The sequence below is a fragment of the Myotis yumanensis genome, unplaced genomic scaffold, assembly GCF_028538775.1.
Source record: "Myotis yumanensis isolate MYYU_CA2020_CCGP unplaced genomic scaffold, mMyoYum1.0.hap1 SCAF_3, whole genome shotgun sequence".
Lineage (NCBI taxonomy): Eukaryota > Metazoa > Chordata > Mammalia > Chiroptera > Vespertilionidae > Myotis > Myotis yumanensis.
In genome coordinates this window covers 209,827,759-209,853,091 of record NW_027223754.1, presented here as the reverse complement: position 1 = coordinate 209,853,091, position 25,333 = coordinate 209,827,759, and the positions used below count along the sequence as shown (strand labels likewise).

At 38.9% G+C, this 25,333-nt stretch overlaps 1 long non-coding RNA gene across 1 annotated transcript in view; it reads left to right on the top strand.

Annotated features, from left to right (window-relative positions):
* The window catches only part of LOC139007590 (uncharacterized), a 67,096-nt gene that overhangs the window by 40,146 nt on the left and 1,617 nt on the right, over positions 1-25,333 (top strand). Inside the window, exons 3-4 of the long non-coding RNA XR_011470872.1 lie at positions 1,306-1,452; positions 18,080-18,150. This is a non-coding gene — a long non-coding RNA (uncharacterized lncRNA). The remainder of the gene's footprint in view (positions 1-1,305; positions 1,453-18,079; positions 18,151-25,333) is intronic.

Sequence of the window (25,333 nt, the reverse complement as noted above, 5' to 3'; positions counted from 1 at the left end):
AAGGACAGAGAGGGAACTATCATTTCTTGAATGCCTACTAAGGGTTAGACATGGTACTGTAAACGTTCACAATATGTTGTTTTATTGAAATATATAAAGTTCATTGATATTACAAATTTTCGAGTCTAGGTGGGAAATAAGCGAATATCACTATCTTGAACTATTTTGACCTTTATTATAGCCAATTAGAGAAAATAGAATTATGTATTGATATATGTTATTTAATTTGTGTCTGCTAGTACATTCTTTTATGGAGAAAGAAAGAAAATAACTACATGAATTAGTAGAGGTTTTTGTTTTTATTTTCTGGGCTTGCTACTGATTTAGCCAAAGGCAGAGAGGAGACTAGCAGGTCTTAAATTAGAGACACCTGTGCTGTTTTGGGAAGTTGAGACTCTTGACCCAGGGTTTGCTGAAGTTGGTGCAGGGGAGGTCAGAGTAGGTTAATATTTTCATAGTTCAAAGCAAATGTGAATTGTAGTTGTTTATAGGTGCAGTTTTGCTTGATCTCTAGTGCAGATGGAATAAATAAAATGCAGTACTGTTGTTTTTAAGAAACTGCAAAAGTCCCTGAACCAATGCAAATTAATCTACTTCAAAAATACTCCTAAATCCCCCATTTGAATGTTTTGAGTGTTGTCATCATGCTTGTAAAGAAATTACCATACATTATTTTAAAATAGGAAATTAAGTTGAAGTGTTTCTTCTCCTTATTTTACAGTTAAAGTTTCCAAATCTATTGTCTTTCTAGTCTTAAGATAGTAAGCTTTTGTGGTCTTAGCAAGATATACAGAGTTACCCAGAGACACAATGCTGTCCTTTATTGGGCTGAAATGGAAACATTACTATTTCTTAATCTGTGAAAAATTCCATTTTATTTTATTTTCTTGTTTGTTGAATGAATTACTATACTTTCCTCTTGGCTGCTTTTTTTATTTTTTAAGATTTAAAAATTGATTTTTAGAGAGAGAGGGAGGGAAAAGGGAGAGAGGGAGAGGGGAAGAGGGAGGGGGGAGAGAGAGAGAGAGAAACATTGATGTGAGAGTGAAACATTGATTAGCTGCCTCCTGCATGCCCTCTAAGGGATTGAGCCTGCAACCTGGGCATGTGCTCTGACTGGGAATCGAACTGGCAACCTTTCAGTGCATGGGTTGACACCCAACCAGTTGAGCCACACCAGCCAGGGTGGCTGCTTTATTTTTTTAATCAGAGAAACCCTAATGTAATTTTTCTGTCTTGCTTCAGTGAACAGATAAATACAGACATACCTTGTTTAATTGCGCTTCACTTTATTGCGCCTTACAGATGTTACGTGTTTTATAAATTGAAGGCAAGACCCTCCACCAGCAAAAAGATTACGTCTTGCATTAATGTGATATCTGGAATCCTTCATGCAATATCTCTGAGAGATGCCTGTACCACTTTAAAAAAACACAGCACTGCTTTACTGAGGTATAATTTATGTACTGCAAAATATGTCTACTTGAAGTGTAAAGTTCAGTGACTTTTTAGTAAATTGTAGAATTGTGTAACCGTTACCACACTCCACTGTTTCATTTTCAGCACCTCAAAAAGATCCCTTGTAAACACTTTTTAACTTCCTTTAAAGTCATCCACAAATTTTGTTAAGTTCTGCATCAAATTTAATCTTCCTACAAAATTCCCACCACTCTGCCTATTGCATGTCCTCTTTCCCCCTCTTTTTTAAAAAACTATTTCATTTTATTTTTTAAAATGTGTTTTTTTAAATTGATTTTTAGAGAGAGAGGACGGGGAAGGGATAGAGAGAGAAATATTGATGAGAGAGAAATATCATTGATCATCTGCCTCTTGCATGCCCCCTACTGGGGATGGAGCCTGCAACCTGGGCATGTGCCCTGACTAGAAATCGAGCCCCGACTCTTGGTTCCTGTGTTGATGCTCAACCACTGAGCCACATCGGCTGTGCTCCCCTCATTTTTATATATTAGTTTCTTATTACAAGACAAACATATCACTCTTTCGTCGTTTTTTTTGTTTTTTTTAAAATATATTTTATTGATTTTTTACAGAGAGGAAGGGAGAGGGATAGAGAGTTAGAAACATCGATGAGAGAGAAACATTGATCAGCTGCCTCCTGCACACCTCCTACTGGGGATGTGCCCACAACCAAGGTACATGCCCTTGACCGGAATTGAACCTGGGACCCTTCAGTCCGCAGGCCGACACTCTATCCACTGAGCTAAACCGGTTAGGGCTCTTTCGTCGTTTTTATTCCATTCTTTCACCCCTTTTAAAAAAATGCAGCCTTTCTTGAAGAGCTTCAGCTTTTATTCAAAGTTATGTGTGTTTTTTCCTTGGAAGACTTTATTCTACAATGCCTCAGGCCTCTCAATAAAAGCTTTTGCATTATTCTTGGTTTACTGTTCACTTCATTAGAAATCATATATCTGGTTATTTACCTGTGGATATATGTAGATTAGAAATTTGCTAATTTGGAGAATTGGGCTCGGTACAGATGCTTAGTAAATAAGGTAAATGATATTCTGAATTACACTTGAGCTTTTACAAGTTTTATTGGTGTATGAGTTACCTATTTTAGCAAAACAAATTATTCTAAAACTTGGCAGCTTTAAAAATAATACTGAACATTATCTCACACAGTTTCTGTGGCTCAAGAATCTGGGAGCATCTTCACTGAGTGATACTGGCTCATGAGGTTGCATTCATAAAGACTGTTGGGTCTGTGGTCATCTGAAGGCTTGACTGGGGATGGAGGATTTACTTCCAAGATGGCTCACTCATATGGCTGTTGGCAGAGGGCCTCAATTCCTCACTCTCTGTTGGCTGGAGGCCTCAGTTTCTTACCAGATGGACTTCTCCCGAGGACTGGTTGTTACAGCAACACAGCTGATGTCCTTCTAGAGTAGTGGTTCTCAACCTGTAGTATATAATCTCTGAATTCTTCAAGGAGAATTAAGCCATGTTTTCTCATTTGGGAGAGTAAGGTATTTAACTGAAAATGCTGAAAACATTGCCATTATGAATGTGTGTTAGTAGTGTTAAATTTCTAAAATTAGTATTAGTTGAATGGTTGGAATGGTTTAGTAGTTTAAAAAAATTGGTATTATATTTCTTTAGTAATTTGTGCATCTCCTGGTTGGCAGACTTAACATAATTTGTGCCTGGCATTCCAGTGATTTTTGAATACTGCTTGTACTGTTCTTTCTTTTTCTTCTTTTTGAAGACCAAATGGTATTCTTTTGGCAGATTAATAAGATTATATTTGGTATGTAATTATAACTTGTTGTAGCTTGTTTCACTTGAACTTAATTTAGGACTTCAACAAAGGGAACATAAGTATTCTCAGCTTCCTAGGGCAGTGATTTTCAACATTTTTCATCTCATGGCACACATAAACTAATTACTAAAATTCTGTGGCACACCAAAAATATATTTTTTGCCTATCTGACAAAAGATAAGTATTATTTTGATTCATTCACACCAAACGGCTATTGTTGTGTTGGCTATTGTCTTTTTTTAATTTGATAGTATAAGGCAGTGGTCGACAAACCGCGGCTCGAGAGCCACATGCGGCTCTTTGGCCCCTTGAGTGTGGCTCTTCCACAAAATACCATGTGCGGGCGCGCATGTACAGTGCGATTAAAACTTCGTGGCCCATGCGCAGAAGTTGGAAAGGAGATAGACGAAACAAGTATACAAGACGAGTGTGGATGGGAGAGTTGGAAAGGGTCGACCTCAGCGAACGTACCTCAATCAGATTGAGGGCGTTTTTAGCAAAGGCCAGCTTAGGAGTACCCTAATTAAGTTAATAACAATGTACCTACCTATATAGTTTAAGTTTAAAAAATTTGGCTCTCAAAAGAAATTTCAACCGTCGTACTGTTGATATTTGGCTCTGTTGACTAATGAGTTAGCCGACCACTGGTCTAAGGGAAAAGAGATCAGTGCCCTTGACTAAACAGTCAGGTATGGTATGTTTAAAAATTCTTGCAGCACACTGGTTGAAAATTGCTGTCCTAGGGCAGGGCTTCTCAAACTATTGCTGTGACCCATAATTGGAGACATTTTATATTAGGACCCATAAGTATACAGATATCTGAAACAAAAGTTTCATAAAATTATACTTACTACAAAAGTGGTATAATCTGTCTGCTTTACTACTGCCCTTGGCTAAGCCACCTTCATCTCTCTTAAATTTCTCCAATAGCCTCCTGATTGTACTTCCTGTTCCCGCCACCCAGCTCTCTTCTCCTTTCTGCTGTCTGAATGATGATTTAAAAATATTAATCAGCCCTGAGTGAGTGGCTCAGTTGGATACAGTGTTGTCCTATGCACCAAAGGTGATGGGTTTGATTCCTGGTCAGGGTGCATACGGGAGCAACTGATAGATGTTTCTGTCTCCCTTCTCTCTAAAATCAATTAATAATTTAAAAAATGGTTTTTGGGTCATAATATCTCACTGATTATTGCTTTTTGTTATAAATCTAGCCTGTGCAATTTTAAAAACCTTATGTAATGTTTTAATAAAAATTAAATAATTAAAAATTAAAGTAGTAATTATTGACCTTAGGTATCTAGAACAAATTATACCATGGATTCCTCTTACTCAGTAGCATTGAGGCCTAAACAGTCGTCTCATCCCTGTTTTCTTGTTTGTTATCCTCACAATCCTGCTATACTCATTTTAATTCCAGTGCATTTCCTGGCCCATTTTATTGATCTACTTTTCCTTTCAGATTGGCAGAAATGATAGCTGTGCTGGATTTTATTGTAACTCTTATTTATAAGCCAGTGTGAGAAGATGTTTGTCATTTTAAAAGAAGCTAGTTTAGATTAAAAATGGCGGCAGAGTAGGAGGATGCTGTACGGACCTGCTCCTAGGAACAAGCTAGAATTACAACTGAAATACAAAAAGGCTTCCTGAATAATCAACAGAAAACTCACAGGAGAGAATCCTGATACCCAAGGACCGAATAGAGACTGGTAGGAGGGACGGAGGTGTGAAAGGACTGGCTGGGCACCCACTGACGGCAACTGAAGTCCCCGAGAGATATCTCAGCTGTGGGATGGTGCCACTGAGAACTCTGGGATTTAATCCCGAAGCTGGGCTCCCCATCAGAGAGCACCAAACTGAGGAGGGTACCCACATAACATCTAGCTGTGAAAAGCAGTGGAGTGCTGTCTGCCAGGGAGTGGCAGCTGAAAGTTCAGGCACCCTCTTAAAGCGCCAATGCACAAAAATTCCCTGTGGAGCCACCCACCTTGTGCTCTGGCAGAGGGAGGGTGAAGTGGACTGGAGCGGTGAGAGCAGAACCCAGGACTGGGGACTTGGGGAATAGAGTCCAGAAGGCAAATACCCCAAGTTTCCTGGGCTGAGTCATTCCCTCACACAGCATAAGACATCTTTCCCACATAGACATCTGCCTTACCTCGGGGGAAGACAGTTGACACACCCTATTGGAAAGCACCTTGCTCTGCGGCCACTTAAGAGATTAAAAGTAACAATTAGCCTCCAGGCAGGAGCAATTGCCCCACCCTGTTGAAAAAACTCTGGCCACATCTGAGGACGATTCCCTGGGGCAATTCAAGTTGGAATCCTATTAGTCTATAGACAGAGGTGGTCTCTGGATGCTTTGAGTTTTTGCCTCGTCCAGTTAGTCAGAAACTGCCTTTAACACTGTCTAGAGATTGAGGGGTGTAGAGGATCTACCTAATACATAGTCGCAAACCCGAACAGACAACCAAAATGAGGAAACAAAGAAACAACCCCCAAATGAAAGAACTAGAGAATTCTCCAGAAGAAGAGATAAATGAAGCAGAGATAAGAAATGTATCTGAAACAGAGTTGAGTAATGATGTTAAAAATGCTCAACAGTATGAAAAAACATATAGTAATTATGAAAAAAGAACAGTCTGAGATAAAGAATGACATAACACAAATAAAGAACATTGGAAGGAATACACAGCAGATTAGGGGAAGTTGAGGACTGAATCAGTGAATTAGAAGACAGTTGAAAATATCACTCAATTAGAGAACCAAAAAGAAAAAACAATTAAAAACAGGAGGACAGCTTAAGGGAGCTGTGGGACAATGTGAAACGTAACAATATTAGAATAGTATGTGTGCCAGAAGAGGCAGAAAGGGAGAAAGGAACAAAGAAGGTGTTTAAGGAAATAATGGTAGAAAACTTCCCTAACCTGGTAAAGGAAACAGTCACATCAGTTCAGGAGGCACAGAGAACCCAAACAAGAAGGACCCAAACAGACCCATGCCTAGACACATCATAATTAAAATGCCAAAAATTAAAGACAGAGAATCTTAAAGGCAGCAAGAGAAAAAAAAACTGTTACCTACAAAGGAGTTCCCATAAGACTGACACCTGATTTCTCATCAGAAACTCTACAGGCCAGAAGGGAATGGCATGAAGTACTCAAGGTAGTGGAAAGCAAGGATCTGAGACCAAGATTATTATATCCAGCAAGGCTATCATTCAAAATAGATGGTCAAATAAAGAGCTTCCCAGACAAAAAAAGGCTAAAGGAGTTCCTCACCACCAAGCCAGCATTACAAGAAACGCTAAAGGGATTGCTGTAAGGGATTGCTGAGAAGAAGAAACAGAGAGAGAAACCTAGCAGTACAGAATTAAAATGGCTATACATAAGTACCTCTCAATAATAACCCTAAGTGTAAATGGATTAAATGCTCCAATCAAAAGGTATAGGGTAGCTGAATGGATACAAAAACATGACCCAACTATATGCTGTCTACAAGAGACCCACCTCAAAACAAAAGACACACACAGGATAAAAGTGAAGGGATGGGAAAAAATCTTGCATGCAAATGGAAAAGAAAAAAAAGCTGGAGTAGCAATATTCATATCTGACAAAATAGACTTTAAAAGCATCATGCTAAGCGAAATAACCCAGTTGGAGAAAGATAAATATTATATGATCTCACTCATTTGTAGAATACAATGAACAACATAAACTAATGAACAAAAATAGAGCCAGAGGGGGGAAAATATTCTAGAATATAATAGAAGTAATCCTGTTATTTGCAGATTTTTAATATTTCCTACAGTTTTTGTGGTATCATACTATGTTAGTACAGTTTGGGTAATATTATACTTAAAATCCTTTTATTCTTGAAATATTAATGTTTATTCCATGTAATATATGTAAGATCATTTTTCTTGAATAATTGTTTATTGCATGTAACATATTTAAAATAGTTTTTCTTGAGATATTAATGTTTATTGCATGTAACATATTTAAGATTGTTTTTCTTGAAATATTAAGGTTTATTGCATGTAACATTATATTTAAAATTGTTTTTCTTGAAAAAAAAAAAAAAAAGACAAGCTAGTTTGCTGAGCCAGACAGCCTGGAATCCTCCACACCTATTTCATTATTTGTTTACAGAAGAGGAAGATGGTAATGTGGAAATGCTGAGTTGAGAGTCAGGAGTCGGGGTTTTCCTTCTGGCTTTGCCACTTAATTCATTTGGTGACGTTGAGCTAATTGCTTATAACTTTTCTGAGCTTTAGTTTCTTAATCTGCCGAAATCATTGGATACTGTAGATTTCTTCAAACCCTAAAATTCAGCAATTCTGCTATCTTTTTTATGAGGTTTTGAGACAAAGAAAGAGTCTATTTTTCTACTCTGCCATCCTGATTTTCTCTCATCTGTTGTAATCTGAATGCCTAGAAGAAAAATTTTAATTGATCATACTCAATTATTGTGATAGAATAATTACAGAATTGTGATGATAAATAGTCTGGACATATAAAGTACTATGCAGATGGCAAATAATTATATATACCACTGGGGGGGGGTGTAAAAATGGATATAGGCAGTCACTTGATGTACACTTTCTTTGAAGTGCTCTGTGGTCACGATTGTACGATCCACCTAGAGAGCCTTTTGGGCAATGCTTTATTATGCTTTCCTTGAGTTGCAAGGCTAATTTCTTGCAGCATTCTTTGTTTTGTGCCTTGAATGTGTGTTATTCACCCAGAGGTAAAGCTGGGAAATTCATTGGTTTGAGGGTTGGAATCTCTCTCCTCTTTCATCTTGAGGCAGTTTTGCAGGAGAATTTAACACCAGAAAAGATAAGGTTACTAAAGTTATGACTGCCCTGTTTGTGAGCAGGGTCCCTGGTGTCACATAGGGAGCTGTGGTATCCTTATTACATATTTTCTTTTTCATTAAACATTTTGGTTTTCTCTGAGATGCTAATGAGCTGTCCTGTGCCTATATTTGCTTTCAAGTTATTGGGAGGATTGGTAGATATCTGTTGAAGTCCTATGAAAATAGGCAAAACAAGGCTCTGGCGTTTTAATCAGGTAGAGTTGTTTGGTGGCACTCAGATTCTTCAGACTATTTGTTAAATGCTTTTTACCTCATTCAGTAAAAGAGATAGAACATGTGCCCTTAAAATCTATTAGCTGCTTCAGTCCAGTGAGGCACTTACCATTATGGTGCCTAACTAAGGTCACTGTGTTCAGTTCGACCCTATGTAATCCTAACCAGATTGCCATCAGCCTTGTATTCAAACAGAAAGAACAGCGATGTGGGTACCCGGTGTCTGTATAACAAAATGAATTGAGTTTTGGGCAAGTACAATTGTAATCTCAAAGGAGCTGATTGTATTCATGTTGTTAGGTAGGCTTATCCTGATTTGTGAACAAATTGTGTCTTTTCCCAAATGAATCAAAGTTACTCTGACTTCCATAGTAGAGCAGGGTGTATGTGTGTGTGAAGTGTAAGTGCTCACCACTTCCCACTTTATTAAGCCAATGCCACATATGTTATGCTCTTTCTCATGAAGCAGCCTACTCCTGGCACCAAGTTCTGTATTAGGATTATATTCAACAATTTGTTACCAAAATAAATAAATAAATAAATAGTGACTTAAACATGCTATAAGTTTATTTTTCTTTTACATAAAAGAAGTCCAGAGATGGGTAACCCAAGGCTGGCGTAGTGCTCCACAATGTCAGGGAACCAGTTTCTTTCTATTTTTCTTACCCTGTCATTCTCAACATGTGGCTTCTTCCTCATAGTGTAAGATGGCTGCTTGCCCTCCAGCACCTCATCCACATTCCAGCCAGCAGGAAGGAGGGAAGTCCAAAGAATGATGCACCCAATTCCTTTACGGACATTTTTTTGAAATCACACTTTATACTTTTATTCATTTCCCACTGGCATGACCACACCTAACTGCAGGAGAGGCTGGGAAATGCAGTCTTCATTCTGGCATGCAATTAGCTAAAGCTCAGGTGTTCTGTTACTAAGGAAGAAGGGGAAAGTGGACTTTGGGCAACAACCTCCAGTACCTGCCATGTGATCGAGATGAGGTTCTTTTACTTCCTTCTTATTGGTATTCTCTAATATTTAAAAATGTTCATAATTTTCTTCCCATTGTATTCTTTTTCTTCATGCTAAGACTTTTTGAGTTACTACCTTTAGATGCTTTCTTCTTTTTTAGATATAGATCATAAATGTGCTTCCCTTCTCCTTGGTTAAATTTAGAACCTTTTCATTTTAAGATATGCCACCAAGCTATTTGAAAATTTTCATGCTGATGTGCATTTACCTTTTCTTTTTTTTGCTATTCTTATTATACTTGTTGCCTACACAGATGGCTTCAATATGCACTGCACTGACTGCTGAGTGCTGCAGCTATGTCTTAGCATTTTATAAATTCTACACTAATTGCTCTTAATGTAGGTGTAATGTGGAAACTCCTGCAGTGTTGAGAACACTTTGTTGTATTATTTGCCTTTTTTGAGAAATGAGTTTCTTTGCTTCTACTCTTTCTTCCTCTTTTACTCTGAAGCTTTAAATATAATTGTAATAAAGTTAAAATCGTATTTACTAATATCTGTTACATTTTACTTTATTAGAAATTTTCAGCACCTTTTTAAGAAATATTAATTTGCTGAGAGTAATATTATTTGAAACAAGAGGCCATGAGAAGGGAAGAATAATGAGCCATGACTTAGAAGCTGTTTTCATTTAAGTTGCTGAGATTCATTATGTTTTCAGAGGTTCTATGTTGAGTGAAACCTTTAATGACAATAAGAAACTGAAAATGCATTTTAAAACACAGACTCTGTACCTATATGCTGTGAAGGTAATGTGAAGAGCCAGTGCTTTTGTATGGTAACTGATCTTGCCTGAGTAGATTGTTTTAATTAATAAGTTAGCTTATGTAATTAAAGTGTAATCAGAAAAATAATTGGTGAGTTTGACGGTGATATAATGAGGTGTTTCAGCTCTAATGCTTCAGTGCTGTCATAGGTGTGTACGTTGCCCTGAGGGTCCGTCATTGTAGCACCCATTGTTGCTTGGCCTCTTCTTGTCTTGAATGTACAAGTGTGGGTTGCTGTATTTGGATGTTCTACAAAATTGCAACAGTTTCTGGACTTTTTTTCTCTTTTTATGGCAAGATATTTCATTCCAGTGGTTTAAAATATTTGATCAGGAATTTAGGAAAATATTCATGGCTCCTTTTATAAAAAGGGAGCAGAGTTTTAAGATATGGAAAGAGAGCTCATTGGGAAACCTAAGGATATGAGGCTCTGCCACCGGAAAATAGGGCTTCTCTTCAAATGCTTCATTGTAGTGTGGAAACAAAGCACAATACTCTAAATGTCTTCCCTTTCCCCTAACTGCATCCTAGGTGAGGTTCGTCTCAACACGTTTTCATTCCAAAGTTAGTATGTTCAAAATATTTCATATTATTCATACCTGAACAAGATCACTATGGCAGATTTCTATACTGTGGCTTGTCAACATTTCGGGTTGTCCTGGCTTATTGAAGTGTAAGGTTTTAGTGTAAGAGTGGAAGTGACAGAAGAATTGAAAATTATCTCACAACAGATTACATAATTTTGTAGGTGAATACACAAAATATGTTTCGATCCTATTTAAATTTATTTAGTTTTTTATACATAGCATGTGGACTTCTAAATATCCCTCATCCATTCTCTTAGAGAAGACATCTCTAAAAGACAGATAGAATTCCGCATTTAAAAATTGGAATGCATTTGAACATCATAGAAGAGGGATTAGAAATCATAAGGAAAGCATGTCTGTAATGTTTGTGGGTATGAATATATTCAAGGAATGTAACCAAGTCATTTTGCCAAAATAATGCTTTACATTTCAAGCAGCCTTTTTCTCTTTTTTAAAATATATTTTTATTGATTTCAGAGAGGAAGGAAGAGGGAGAGAGAGATAGAAACATCAATGATGAGAGAGAATCATTGATTGGCTGCCTCCTGCACGCCCCCCTATTGGGGATCAAGCCCCCAACCAGGGCATGTGCCCTTGACCAGAATTGAACCCAGAACCCTTCAGTCTGCAGGTCGACGCTCTATCCACTGAGCCAAACTGGCTAGGGCTCAAGCAGCCTTTTCTTGGGAAGGGGGGAGTTTGGGGAGAAGGGGGTTAAGGCAGAGTTGTCAAATTTCTGTTAAATGTTTGTAACACAATACCACCTTATAGTTAAACTCTGTGTACTTTTTAGAGTAACTTTTCATAAGATCCTTTAAGATAGTAACAACAAATTTTATTCAAAGTGACTTGCTCAAGGTCATATTTACCAGATTTGGTTATATGATGTATTGAGATATGGGTCACATATCATAACTTTTTCCAAAACATTATTGCAGTTGTTACTAGAAGGCCAGGCAGAATGGTAAATTACACCAAACTCAAAGTCAGGCTGAAGACTGAGGTGAACAAGTTCCCCTACAATCTGTTCTCTCCACAGCTGCCAAAGTGTTTTTAAAAACATATGTCAGATTATATCACTCCATTGCTTATAACCTCCCAGTGCTGTGGTCGGCAAACTGCGGCTCGCAAGCCACATGCGGCTCTTTGGCCCCTTGAGTGTGGCTCTTCCTAAGCCTTAGGAGTACCCTAATTAAGTTAATAACAATGTACCTACCTATATAGTTTAAGTTTAAAAAATTTGGCTATCAAAAGAAATTTAAATCGTTGTACTGTTGATATTTGGCTCTGTTGACTAATGAGTTTGCCGACCACTGTCCCAGTGGAATCCAGTTTTTCTTATTATATATTTCTCCCCCACTGCTCTATTCTCTGGCTGTGCTGGTCTTTCAGTTCATTGAAGATGCCAAGCTCATTCCCACTTCATGGCCCTTGAATTTGCACATGCTGTTTCCTCTGCATGGCTGGCTTCTTGTCAAACTCTGGTAGAGTCAGATTATGTGGTGTTATGGACATGGATCTAATCATATTTCTGATTAACCACTTTTAAGTTACTTAACTTCACAATGCCTTTGTTTCCTCAATTGTAAAAAAAAAAAATTTGGGTAGTGCAGGGTGGGACAAAAGCAGCGTTACAGTTGTTTATAGGGGAAATAATACAATAATTAAAAAATAATAATCCTATCTAATAATAGACAAACATGGTAATTGACCATACCTCCACTATGCTTCCAATTGGCCAATCATCAGGATATGCAAATTAACTGCCAACAAAGATGGCGGCTGGCAGCCACGCAGCTGAAGCGAACATGAAGCTTGCTTGCTCCAGTGATGGAGGAAGCCAAGGTTCCCCGCCTGCCACAGCCCAGCTCTGAGCTCCGGAAGCAACAATGTTTCAATTATAGAAGCTAAACAAAACCCAGATACCTGCTTTCAGCCAGCCACGGCCTCAGAGCTGGAGCCGGGCCTAAGAGCTGGAGCCAGCTCTCAGCTCCAGTGACAGCTATAGAAGGTAAATAAATCCCAGAATAAAAAAAAAAAGAGGCTGGGAGCTTCAGTTGCCCGCCAGCCTGAAAACGGCCCTCAGCCCTTCACCCAGACTGGCCAGGCACCCCAGTGGGGACCCCCACCGTGAAGGGGGTGTGAAAGCTGCAAACAGCCATCAGCCCATCATCCAGGCTGGCCAGGCACCCAAGCGGGACCCCCACCCTGATCCGGATCACCCTTCAGGGCAAACCAGCCGGCCCCCACCCGTGCACCAGGCCTCTATCCTATATAGTAAAAGGGTACTATGCAAACTGACCCTAACAGCAGAAAGACTGGGAATGACTGGTCACTATGACACACACTGACCACCAGGGGGTAGACGCTCAATGCAGGAGCTGCCCTCTGGTGGTCAGTGCGCTCTCACAGGGCGGAGCTCTGCTCAGCCACAAGGCAGGCTGATGGCTGCCAGCACAGCAGTGGTGGTGGGAGCCTCTCCTGCCTCCTCAGCAGCGCTAAGGATGTCTGACTGCAGCTTAGGTCTGCTCCCCGCTGGCAAATGAACACTCACCGAGGGCTGCCAGGCTGCCAGAGGGATGTCTGATTGCCATCTTAGGCCCAATTCCCTGGGGAGCAGGCCTAAGCTAGCAAGTGGTCACCCCCGAGGGGTCCCAGACTGCAAGAGGGCACAGGCCGGGCTGAGGGACCCCTACCCCCGAGTGCACAAATTTTTGTGCACCAGGCCTCTAATACAATAATAAACTCTTGTGTTTTGCATACTCACAACTGTAAGCTTACTTTTGCCACACCCTGTATAAGTATATATCTCTTCAGTGTTGTGAAGATTGAATTCATACACATAAAGTGTCTCACTTATAGAAAGTGTTCATTAAGTGTTGGCTATTATTCAATCTCAGTTCAGATATCATGTCCTCAATGAAACCTTTCTTGACCATTTAATCTAAATTAGCCACCTCCCCCCCCCCACACACACACATAATATAGTTACCTGAAATTATTTTACTGTATATTTATTTACTTTTATTTACATGTGTCTCCCACTATCATGTAAGCTTCATGAAAGCAGGGGTATTGTCTGTTTATTGCACTCCCAGTGCCTAGAACAGTGCTTGATAGATATATATTTATTGAGTGAATTAATGGAAGTCAGGTCCACCCCATAAAATCTTAAGTGATGTAAGACTGAAAGTTAAGAGAAGATGTTCCCATGTGTACCCAAAACCATTAGGTTATGTTCTAAGCCAGCGATTTTCAACTGGTGTGCTGCAGAATTTTTAGAACATGCAATACCTAATTGTTTAGTCAGGGGCGCACTGACTCTTTTCCTTTAGATTGTCAAATAAAAAAATGGCAACAGCCAATACAACCATAGTCATCTGGTGTGAGTGAATCAAAATTATACTTTTATTTTGTCAGATTAAAAAAATATTTTTTTGTTGTGTTGCAGAATTTTTGTAATTAGTTTATGTATGCCATGAGATGAAAAAGGTTGAAAATCGCTGTTCTAAGTTATGGATATCTGGTAGGGGCTTGTCAAGATGGTGTAGAGGTAATCAATAGAGAAGGAATTGAACCTGGAGATAAAATATATATTTTACTTTTCTTCTGTTTTTATTTATTTTGCCTGCTTCCAGCTGTTAAGTTCATGTCCTTTTATATGAGCCCTTGAGCTTTCTTGTGTCTTTAAGTTTGGGGACAGGTGGTTGCCCCTCAGCATTATAAAGTTACAGCTTTATTGAGCTTCTAAAATAGTGTGAGTAGAAAGTACTGATACGAAATTAGATACTCAGCTGTATATGATAATTTTAGGAGTCAGAGGGATGGTTTAAGATCCAGAGTAGGCAATCTGAGACTGGGAATTCCTGAGTTATGAACAGTCAGGTTTGATAGCATTTTTTTTATTCCCTTATATCAATACCTCTGCCTCTTTCTCTTCCAACTTTTTTCTGTTGTTCTCTTCCTATTTGTGTATTTTTGTTTGTTTCTATCATTATACCTTCATTTCCATCTTTTCCTTCTCATGTACCTAATGAAAACTCAAATGACATTAGGTAAATGATTTGGCTTTGGCTCCTGGACCCAACATCCAAAATCAAATTTATCATCTTCTCAGATAAAATTCCTTCTCCTTTTCCCCCTGTTTCTATTAGCAGAATCATCTTTCTGACAGTCTCTAGGTATCATCTTTGACACTTCCCTTTCCTTTACCTCCATATCCAGATACAAACCCATCCTATCACATATACATTTTGTCTCATTCATTCAACATTAATTCAACAAAAATTTGAAGTTCCTGCTCTGTGCCAGGTTATGTTGTGTGGCAGTTCCCTTCCTTTTACATTTACTACCCAAATTCAGGATCTCAACATGTTATACTTTGCCTATTGAGGTAGCTTTGTAACTTTCTCTCCAACCTCATATTCCTTTTTTTCCAACCCAGTATTGTATTTACTCCACTGTCAGATTAATTTTCTAAAACATGGTTTGACCATGTCATTCCCTGCTTTCTAGAGCTAAACTCAGGTTGCCATTCTAGGTGCATCTCATGTAACTAACTTGTACTTGAGTCATGTCACCTGCCAAATTGGATTGCCCTTTTAGAACATTGTCCGCACTTTCTCACATCAATGTTTTTGTTCATGATGTTCTGTCTCCTGGAAGAATATAAACTTCCTGAAGACAGGAACTTTGTTTTAATTACTGTATTATCCTCAACACCCCAAACAGTATCTGGCATCTACTAGCTACTTAATATACTATATTTATTGAAACAATGAATGAAAAATAAGTGAATCCTGTCAATCCTAACCATTTTTAATTATTGTTCTTAAATATTAATGTTACCTACCTCAGGAGCTTTTTCTGATCTTCTGTGTATTTCTGTTTAAACATAAATATCTACCTGTGATAGAACCATCTTCCCTCTTTTTTTCTGAATCAGTGCTGACTTTGATTGCATATATGCTGTGGCTGCTGTGAGGATAATAGAGTCAGTAAATTAACAAATATTTATTGAGTTCCTATTCTGTGTCAAGTATTGTATCTAGTTACTTGAGTCAAAAAGACAATAGAATGGAATTCCTTTCCTCAATGTACTTACCATTTAGTGGAAGATTAATTCATTTAAGTAGTAGTGAAAATAAGCAATGAGAGAAGCAAGGTAAAAACTGCCAGCCCTCTTAAAGTCTACACCTGCAACTGGCACAGCATCACTTTCACTGTGCTCCATTGGTCAAGGCATTTACAGGCCAACTCAGACTCAAGGGAGCGGAAACAGATCTCACCTATCAAAGGGAGAAGCATTAGCAAATTTGTGGTCATCTTTAATCTGCCATACCACTCTCATTGCTTTCCATTTTGTTGTGGTCAATTTTATATTTTTCTGTTTCTCATATTCTTGGTTTTGGATGATTTCTAAGATGAAGGAGGGAGGCCTTTTCTTTGCCATGTCACAAAGCCTGAGTAGTTTTTAAGATATCTGAAGATAATGAGGGTGGTAGTGATGGAGATAAGGGCAACTAATCAGTCAAGACTTGATATTTTCCTCACAGAAGGAAATATCTAGTACATACATATTTAGTAAGCTCTCAGAAAATACTTGTTCTCGAATTCCTTTGTGTCTAATTTTATATATATATGTCTGCTTAGGAAGAGTTTTAAATATTTTAGTTTATTTACTATGTTGAAGATAAATTGAGGAAAATAAAAGTAAAATATCTGTCCATCTTAAAGTTCATTAATTGATTAACAATGATTTTTATACAGGCAATTTTTTCCCCCAAGAGCCATATAATTTGGTTGTATGAAACTAACTCTTTGTCATGGGTCATAATAAAGAATCTTGCTAGTATATACTTTTTTAGAGTTATCAGCTGTCTCCCATTTCTCTAACACAGTTTGTACTGTTGCTTCTAGTTGCATATGCGCTCAGCACCAGCAGAAGGCTTGCAGCCCCAAAAGGGGGTGGGGTGGAGAAAAGATGAAGTAGAATCAAACCACCAAGAGAGGAAGCAGATGGGTTGTGGGAGATGACCCTGCCCCCATGTCATTTTTGTTCTGGCTGCTACTGATCTTTGTGAATCAGCAGCCAAGAAATTGGAGTTGGTGATCCTAAGATGAAAAATAAAGTTTGATCTTGACTCAGTAGAATTATAAATTTATAGCACTAAAACATGATGCAGATTTTTTTTTCTTTTGGTTATTTTAAATATGTTTCCTTTGAAACATTTCAGAAAGTATTTTGTTCGAGATAAAACTTTAATTTTTCTAAATAATATGATACCTAGATTCTGAGATAAATATTACTCTTTTAGGTTTTCTTGTTCATGCAAGTTTTACAGTAAGTAAAATTTTAGTAGTGTTCAGGAATTAGTAGAGGAGACTTAATACACGGTGGCTGTACCTCACATTTTTGGATCTTGTCTCTAGATTGCCAGAGTTTACTAGGACTTTCTCCTGTGCGTTATTTAACAATGAGTAGAAAGTAGTGTGTTTGCTAGAGAAATAAATCTTCCCAGTGTATATATATTTTATGCTAAATATTCTCTCTTTTGTCAGTGCTTGTACTTGTCTTTTGTTTGGCTCATTTTCTAAGGTCAAGATAAAGGAGACCTTCCTGTATGTTTCACCAAGTCTTCACTTTGTTCTGTGGGAGAATCTTATTTTTTACAAAATTATAAGAATGTTATCAAACATATACAAATGTAGAGAGAATAATAGTATAATGAATCTTTTATACCCAGTACTTAGCTTCAACATTTATCAATGTTTTGCCCACCCTTCTTTCATTTTCCCCTACTCCCAATTTTTATGGAAGAATTTTATTGTAATACAGTTTAATATTAGCATTTTTAAAGGACACATCCTGAAACTTTTGAAATCTCTAAATTAACAAGTATTACCATAGCATATAATTTACTCAATAAAAACATGTGGTAGCATATATATATATATATAAATTTTTTTAAAAATATATTTTATTGATTTTTTTACAGAGAGGAAGGGAGAGAGAGATAGAGAGTTAGGAACATCGATGAGAGAGAAACATCGATCTGCTGTCTCCTGCACATCTCCTACTGGGGATGTGCCCACAACCTAGGTACATGCCCTTGACCGGAATCGAACCTGGGACCTTTCAGTCCGCAGGCCGACGCTCTATCCACTGAGCCAAACCGGTTTCGGCTATATATAAAAATTTTTAAGTGGTCTCTTCAAGCCCTTAATGATCCTATAAACATGGAACCCAATTTGTTACTAAGCTATTAAAATAAATTCTGAATGAAACACTCACTAAAATAGTTTTTTGAATTGCTTTTTCTTTCATTACAGGCAATGACAGGCACAATTGTGATCCAAGTCACTACAGAATTTGATACTCCTTTCTTTAATCTACTAAAAATGTATGTGTTCTAAAGAACATTACTTTTAAACTTCTTCATGCTTAGCACTAGGCTTGTATTGACTTTCTTTTGGGGGCCATTTTCCACAGCTTCCTTTAAAAAAATCATTTTCTAGAATACTGGTTATATGCATTAAGTGCATACCAGGATTACAGACTCTAGCAGTTTAACTTCATGCTTCATTAGAAAAATCATAATATCATGTGATGGATCTTTATTGTCTCTTTGGGAGTAGTAACAAATGTGAATGTCAAATCTCTGAATCTCAGAAATCCTATATAATAAAAGGCTAATATGCAAATTGACCCAAGGGCAGAACGATCAGTCGCTATGATGCACACTGACCACCAGGGGGCAGACGCTCAATGCAGGAGCTGCCCCCTGGTGGTCAGTGCACTCCCACAGGAAGAGTGCCGCTCAGCCATGGTTGGCAAGCGTAGTGGTGGTGGCGGGAGCCTCTCCTGCCTCCGTGGCAGCGCTAAGGCTGTCTGACTGCTGGCTTAGGCCTGCTCCCCATGGACATCCCCTGAGGGCTCCCAGACTGCGAGAGTTATTCAAGTTTCGTGTACCAGGCCTCTGGTAGTAATAATCACATTCAAAAGAGGTCCTTAGTAAAAAGTAAATTAGTATGTTTTGAATTAGTGAAAAGTAAATTAAAGAATATTTTAAAGAATAGAAACTTATTTCAAGCTTGATGAATAATGTGGGTTAGCTTAGTAAATAATAATTATTATTATTTTGTTGTTAATCCTCACATGAGGATATTTTTTCCATTGCTCCTCAGAGTGGGAGGCTGGGGGGGGGGGGGAGAGAGAGAGAGAGAGAGAGAGAAAGAAACATTGATGTGAGAGAGACACATTAACTGGTTGCCTCCCACACATGCCCCTACTGGGGATAAGGAACAAACTTGCAACCCAGGTACATACATGCCTTTGGGAATAGAACCTGAGACTTCAGTGTGCAGGCCGAAGCTCAACACTGGCCAGGGAAGTAAATTATCTTTTTAAGAAGAAATCTTGCTCTAACCAGTTTGGCTTAGTGGATAGAGCATCGGCCTGCGGACTTAAGGATCCCAGGTTCGATTCCGGTCAAGGGCATGTACCTTGGTTGCGGACACATCTCCAGTAGGGGGTGTGCAGGAGGCAGCTGATCAATGTTTCTCTCTCATTGATGTTTCTAACTCTCTAACCCTCTCCCTTCCTCTCTGTAAAAAATCAATAAAATATATTAAAAAAAAGAAGAAGAAGAAATCTTGCCAGGCCATTTTAAAATTATTGTGGTAAAAAAAAAAATACATCATTAAACTTACTATTTTTAAGTATACAGCTCTGTAGTGTTAAGTATATTCACATTGTTGTACAACATATTTCTAGAACTTTTTCATCTTGCAAAACTGAAACTTTATACCCAGTAAACACTATTGCCAGACCATTTTTAATGAAAAAATAACTCATTTTAAATGAGAAAGATTTATTTACATATTAACATTGAATATGTTAGTCTCTCTTGTAATCATGTAAAAAATGAATTATGAGGCAGTATTTTAGTTTTTCTCTTAATTTGGTAAACACTATAAAATTGCTGGTACTCTTTTACTTGATAGACCCCTCCTCCCTCTGTAGCACATTTTACTTAATTTCAGACTAAGTTATAGTACCAGAGATACCAGGTAAGTCTGAAATAATGGGGTTTTGCTGTTTGGATAAGAACTTTTTATATGAAACTACTAGAAGCCCAGCATGCGAAATTGCGTGGCCCCACCCACCCGCGCCGGTCTTTGGCGTAAGGGCCACAGGCCTTTTATAATATAGACTAGAGGCCCGGTGCACAAAAATTTGTGCACTGGGGGGGGGGGTCCCCCAGCCCGGCCTGTGCCCTCTCGCAGTCTGGGACCCCTCGGGAGATAACGACCTGCTGGCTTAGGCCTGCTCCTGGGTGGCAGAGGGCAGGCCCAATCCCTAGGTGCAGCCCCTGGTCGGGCTCAGAGCAGGGCCGATTGGGGGGTTGGGGCTCCGTACCCTGTCACACACAGAGCAGGGTCGATCAGGGAGTTGGGGAGCTCCCCCCGTCACTCACAGAGCAGGGCCAATCAGGGGGTTGAGGAGCTCCCCCCTGTCACTCACAGAGTAGGGCCTATAGGGGAGTTGGGGCACCGCCCCCTGTCACACACAGAGCAGGGAGGATCAGGGGGTTGGGGCACTGCACCCTGTCACACTCAGGGCAGGGCCAATGGGGAGGTTATGGCTCTACCCTGTCACACACAGAGAAAGGCCCGTGGAGGGGGGTTGGGGCGCCACCCTCTATCACCCACAGAGCAGGGCCGATCAGGGGGTTGGGGCACCGCCACTGTCACACTCAGGGCAGGGCCGATGGAGAGGTTATGGCTCTACCCTGTCACACACAGAGCAGGGCCTGTGGGGGGGGGGGGGGGCGCCGCACCCTGTCACACACAGACCAGGGCCGATCAGGGGGTTGGTGCACCACACCCTGTCACACACAGAGCTGCAGGGCAATCAGGGGATTGGGGAGCTCCCCCCTATCAGGCATAGAGCAGGGCTGATCAGGGGGTTGGGTTGCCTTCCCCTGTCATGAACAGAGCAGGGCGGATAGGGAGCTTGTGGCCCCACCCCCTGTCACTCACAGAGCCGCAGGGCGATCAGGGGGTTTGGGCGCTGCCCCCTGTCACGCTGATCCCGGTGCCGGGAGCCTCGCTGCTCCGCTGATCCCGGTGCCAGGAGGCATATTACCCTTTTACTATATAGAATAGAGGCCTGGTGCATGGGTGGGGGCTGGCTGGTTTGCCCTGAAGGGTGTCCTGGATCAGGTTGGGGGTGCCACTGGGGTCCCTGGCCAGTCTGGGTGAGGGGCTGAGGGCTGTTTTCCTGAAGCGAGTGACTGAAGCTCCCAACCACTCCTTGTTTTCTTTTTTATTTTTTTTTATTCTGGGCCAGCTTTAGCTCTGAGGCCTCGCTGCTGAAAACATCGATACAATGTTGCAGTCTGGCTGGATGAATCCCGGCTGAATGAAAGCCGGTTTCTGGTGTTTTGTTTAGCTTCTTATTTGCAACATAGTACATAGTTGCTTAGAGTTGCAGCTGAGAGGCCGGCAAGTGAGGCGGGGAACGTTGGAGTCTGCAGTCACTGGAGCAAGCGAGCCTCCCTGCTCGCTTCAGTGCGTGGCTGCCAGCCGCCATCTTGGCTGACAGTTAATTTGCATATACTCACTGATTAGCCAATGAAAAGGGTAGCGGTCGTACACTAATTATCATGTTTCTCTTTTATTAGTGTAGATGATTCTAGCTCAACAGTTTAACTAGCGTACTTGAATGGAATGAAGTTTACTGGTTCCTTTGACTTTTCTAAACATTTTTTTTAAGTGTTTCTGTATGTTTCATGCAGTCTTTCCAATTCCTTCAGATTTTCCTCAAGATGTGCCTGTTTTGGGTCCCAGATTATCTTCATGTGTCTTTCATTTGCTTCTGTCTTTCTTCAGACAAGTATTTATGAGTGCCCCTTAATATGCAAATGCTATCTACAGGGTCTCTCTACAGTTGTTACTGTCTCAGTTTCTAATGAGAGGAATGAACTCATATTATCCATGATTGAATAACTTTCCCCCCAAGATTTATTGAGACATAATTGACATACATCAGTGTGTAAGTATAAAGCGCACAGCATAATGACTTAACATACATATTGTGCCACAGTAAGTTTAGCTAACATCCATAATCTCATATAGAAACCAAAAAAAGCAACAAAAAACACAACTTTTTTTTGTGTGATGAGAACTCTTAGGATTTACTATTTTAATAACTTTCAGATAAAGCATACAACCTGATGTAAAGTTCTGCATTACATCCCCAGCTCTTATTTATCTTACAAAGTGGAAGCTTGTACCTTTTGACCACCTTGATCCAATTTTCCCACTCCCCGCCTCTGGTACCCACAAATCTGATCTCTTTGAGTTTGGGTTTGTTTCTTTTTTTTTTTTTTTCAAGGCGGGGGGGGGGGGGGGCTGTTTTTTGTTTTTAGATTCCATATACTGGATAAGTGAGATAATACAGTATTTGTCTTTCTCTGTCAGACTTATTTCACTTAGCATAATGACCTCAAGGTCCACCCATGTAGTCATAAATGGCAGGATTTCCTTCTTTGTTATGAATGGATAATATTCCATTGAATATCAATAACTATTTATTGAAAACCTGTTACTGTATGTCTTAGGGCTGAAATTTTGATACTGTCCTTCTACAGCTCACTTAAGAGTTTTTGTTGTTTTTAAAATGAACATGTTAGTACAGTGTCATCCATGTGCACACGTGCGCGTGGTCACATATGAATCAGCGTGTGGAAGGGTATTGAGGACTACTGCCCTAAGGAGTTCAGGTCTCATAGAATCCTTTGAATATCATAAAATTGAATCTTTTTAGTTTTACAAGGCTGCTATTAAGGAAAGCAGAAATGCTCTTTAAGGGTCATTGGCAAAGAATACTGAGCCAGATGGATTAATCATGTATAACAATTGTTTTTTTTCCTGTACACACAGAGATATGGCTTACACGATGGTAAGTCATAGGTAAGATTGAAAAAAATTCTTTGAAGGTTAGAGTCTGGATTTTCTTAGTAGACGTTTGTTGATTTTTATTCCTAAAATTGTTCAAGTCCTTAAAAAAATTCCATTTCCCAATTTTGCCTATACTTCCTCTTAGAGTATTGAGCTCCTAAATATTTTTTCTTTTAAACTTGCCTCACTTATGTCTTCTTCCAGATTTTTTCTTTTTGAGCAGAGTTCTTCTTAATATCTTTATTCTTTTTTAAAAAAAATATATTTTATTGTTTTTTACAGAGAGGAAGGGAGAGGGATAGAGAGTTAAAAACATCGATGAGACAGAAACATCGATCAGCTGCCTCCTGCACACTCCCCACTGGGTATGTCCCTGCAACCAAGGTACATGCCCTTGACTAGAATCGAACCTGGGACCCTTGAGTCCGCAGGCCGATGCTCTATCCACTGAGCCAAACTGGTTAGGGCAATATCTTTCTTCTTTAAAAAATTTTTTTGTTGTTGATTTCAGAGAGGAAGGGAGAGGGAGAGATAGAAACATCAGTGGTGAGAGAGAATCATTGATTGGTTATCTCTTACATGCCCCCCACTGGGATCAAGCCCAAAACGTGGGCGTGTGCCCTTGGCTGGAATTGAACCTGGGACCCTTCAGTCCGCAGGCTGATGCTCTGTCCACTGAGCCAAACCGGCTAGGACTATCTTTATTCTTTTTAATGCCACTTCCCCCCATCTTAATTGCTCTTATCTGGAACTTTTCCAATTCATTTTCTATTTTATGCAATTTATCAACCAGAACTATACTAAGGTTTGGGCACACAAAAGCCTTACATGAAGAGCAATGTGATGGTCTTTTTTAGTTTTCAATGCTTTTCTTCATTTTAAGACTTCTGATATCTTGGTTTCTCCATCTGAAGCAAATTAGACTAAAGCCCTCACTAAGTTTGCAGGGAGCTGACTCCTAGATCTTCCTTTCTAAAGAACTATACCTTTTTCATTATAAAAGCAATATATAGTTTATTATAAGAGCACTTAAGTGTCTTAGGGAAAATTTGGAAACTAAAGAAAGTAAAAAGAAACAGTCTGTTTTGAGTTTTGGTATACTTCCTTATAGTCTTTTTAACCCGTATAATATTATTATATATTAGTATGCATTTTATATCTTTTCTTACACTTAATTTTAGATAAATATTTTATGCACCAGTAGCCTGGTACATGAAATTCATGCACATTAAAAGGGAATTAATTGTGGAAATATTTTAATATTGCTATTTGCCCTTTCTCTATAATAGAAGTGTGAGAGATGAAAGGAAATTAGTAAAATGTATATGAAAATCATATAAATTTATTAATAAATAAAAATAAACAGTAACAAAAGGATATAACAACAACAGAGGCATGATATAAAAACGACAAAAACATGATATGAAAACAACAAAAACATGATATAAAAACAACAGTGATGCAAACAATGACTGATAAAGTGATTAAACTTATTCTAATATCTCCCTGTATACCACATTAAGAGTGAAAACACTTTCAGAGTGCTCGACTAATTTCCCTTGTGCTGAAGTATTTAGAACTTTAACTTTAGCATCACATGCTCTTTGAACTCGAGAGAAAGCAACATATAACTGACCATGTGCAAAAACGGGTTCAGGTAGGAATATGCCTACTCTGTCTAGAGTTTGTCCTTGTGATTTATTAATAGTCATCACAAATGCTGGCATCACGAGAAACTGTCATCGAATTAATTTAAATGGGAGGCCAGTGTCAGATGGGAACAAATCAATTCTTGGAATCAGAACAACCTCTCCCTCTGCAGATCCTGTTAATACTTCAGCTTTGATAATGTTAGGTCGTAATATTTTGATAATAAATCTGGTACCATTACAAAGACCCCATTACTATTGAGATTTCTCAATAGCATGATGATTGCACCCACTTTCAATTTTAACTTATGACACGGCATTCCCGAAGGAGTAATACTATTAAGAAGTTCAATGGCAAAATTTTCCTTTTCAGCATCATCTGTGGAATCAATGGAATCATCACTCAAATATGTGTGAAAATCTTCATCGAGTATATCCAAAATTTCTTCATTTAATTTTTGAACGTGCTCATTTTTCGGACAAAGAATTGCACGTTTAGATATACTATTTCCAAAGGTAGTTTCAATAATAGATCCATTACACATCATTTCACAGGGGATTTCAATAATATCCATTCCTAAATGAAAACTGCTATCAAGTTTGCCATCTCCAAGTTTTACTAACTATTCACTATAAGCAGAATCCTCTGATCTCATATTTGTTTTAAGAGACAACTTTCTGAAACATTCCCAAACATAGTACTTTAAATTCATTTGTACTATCGCCGATTGCATAGCATGTGGTACAATACTGAGACATTGTCGAAAATCCCCTCCAAGAAGGAGAACTTTCCCACCAAATACAAACTTTCCCATTCAAATTCATAATTTCTCTTAGTAATCTGTCTATGGCATTTATAGCATGACTGGGTGCCATGGTGCATTCATTAATAATGAGAAGTTGGGCCTTTTTAATAGTTTTAGCAACTTCACTGTTTATATCGAGTCTAGAAATTGAAGTTTCATTTAAT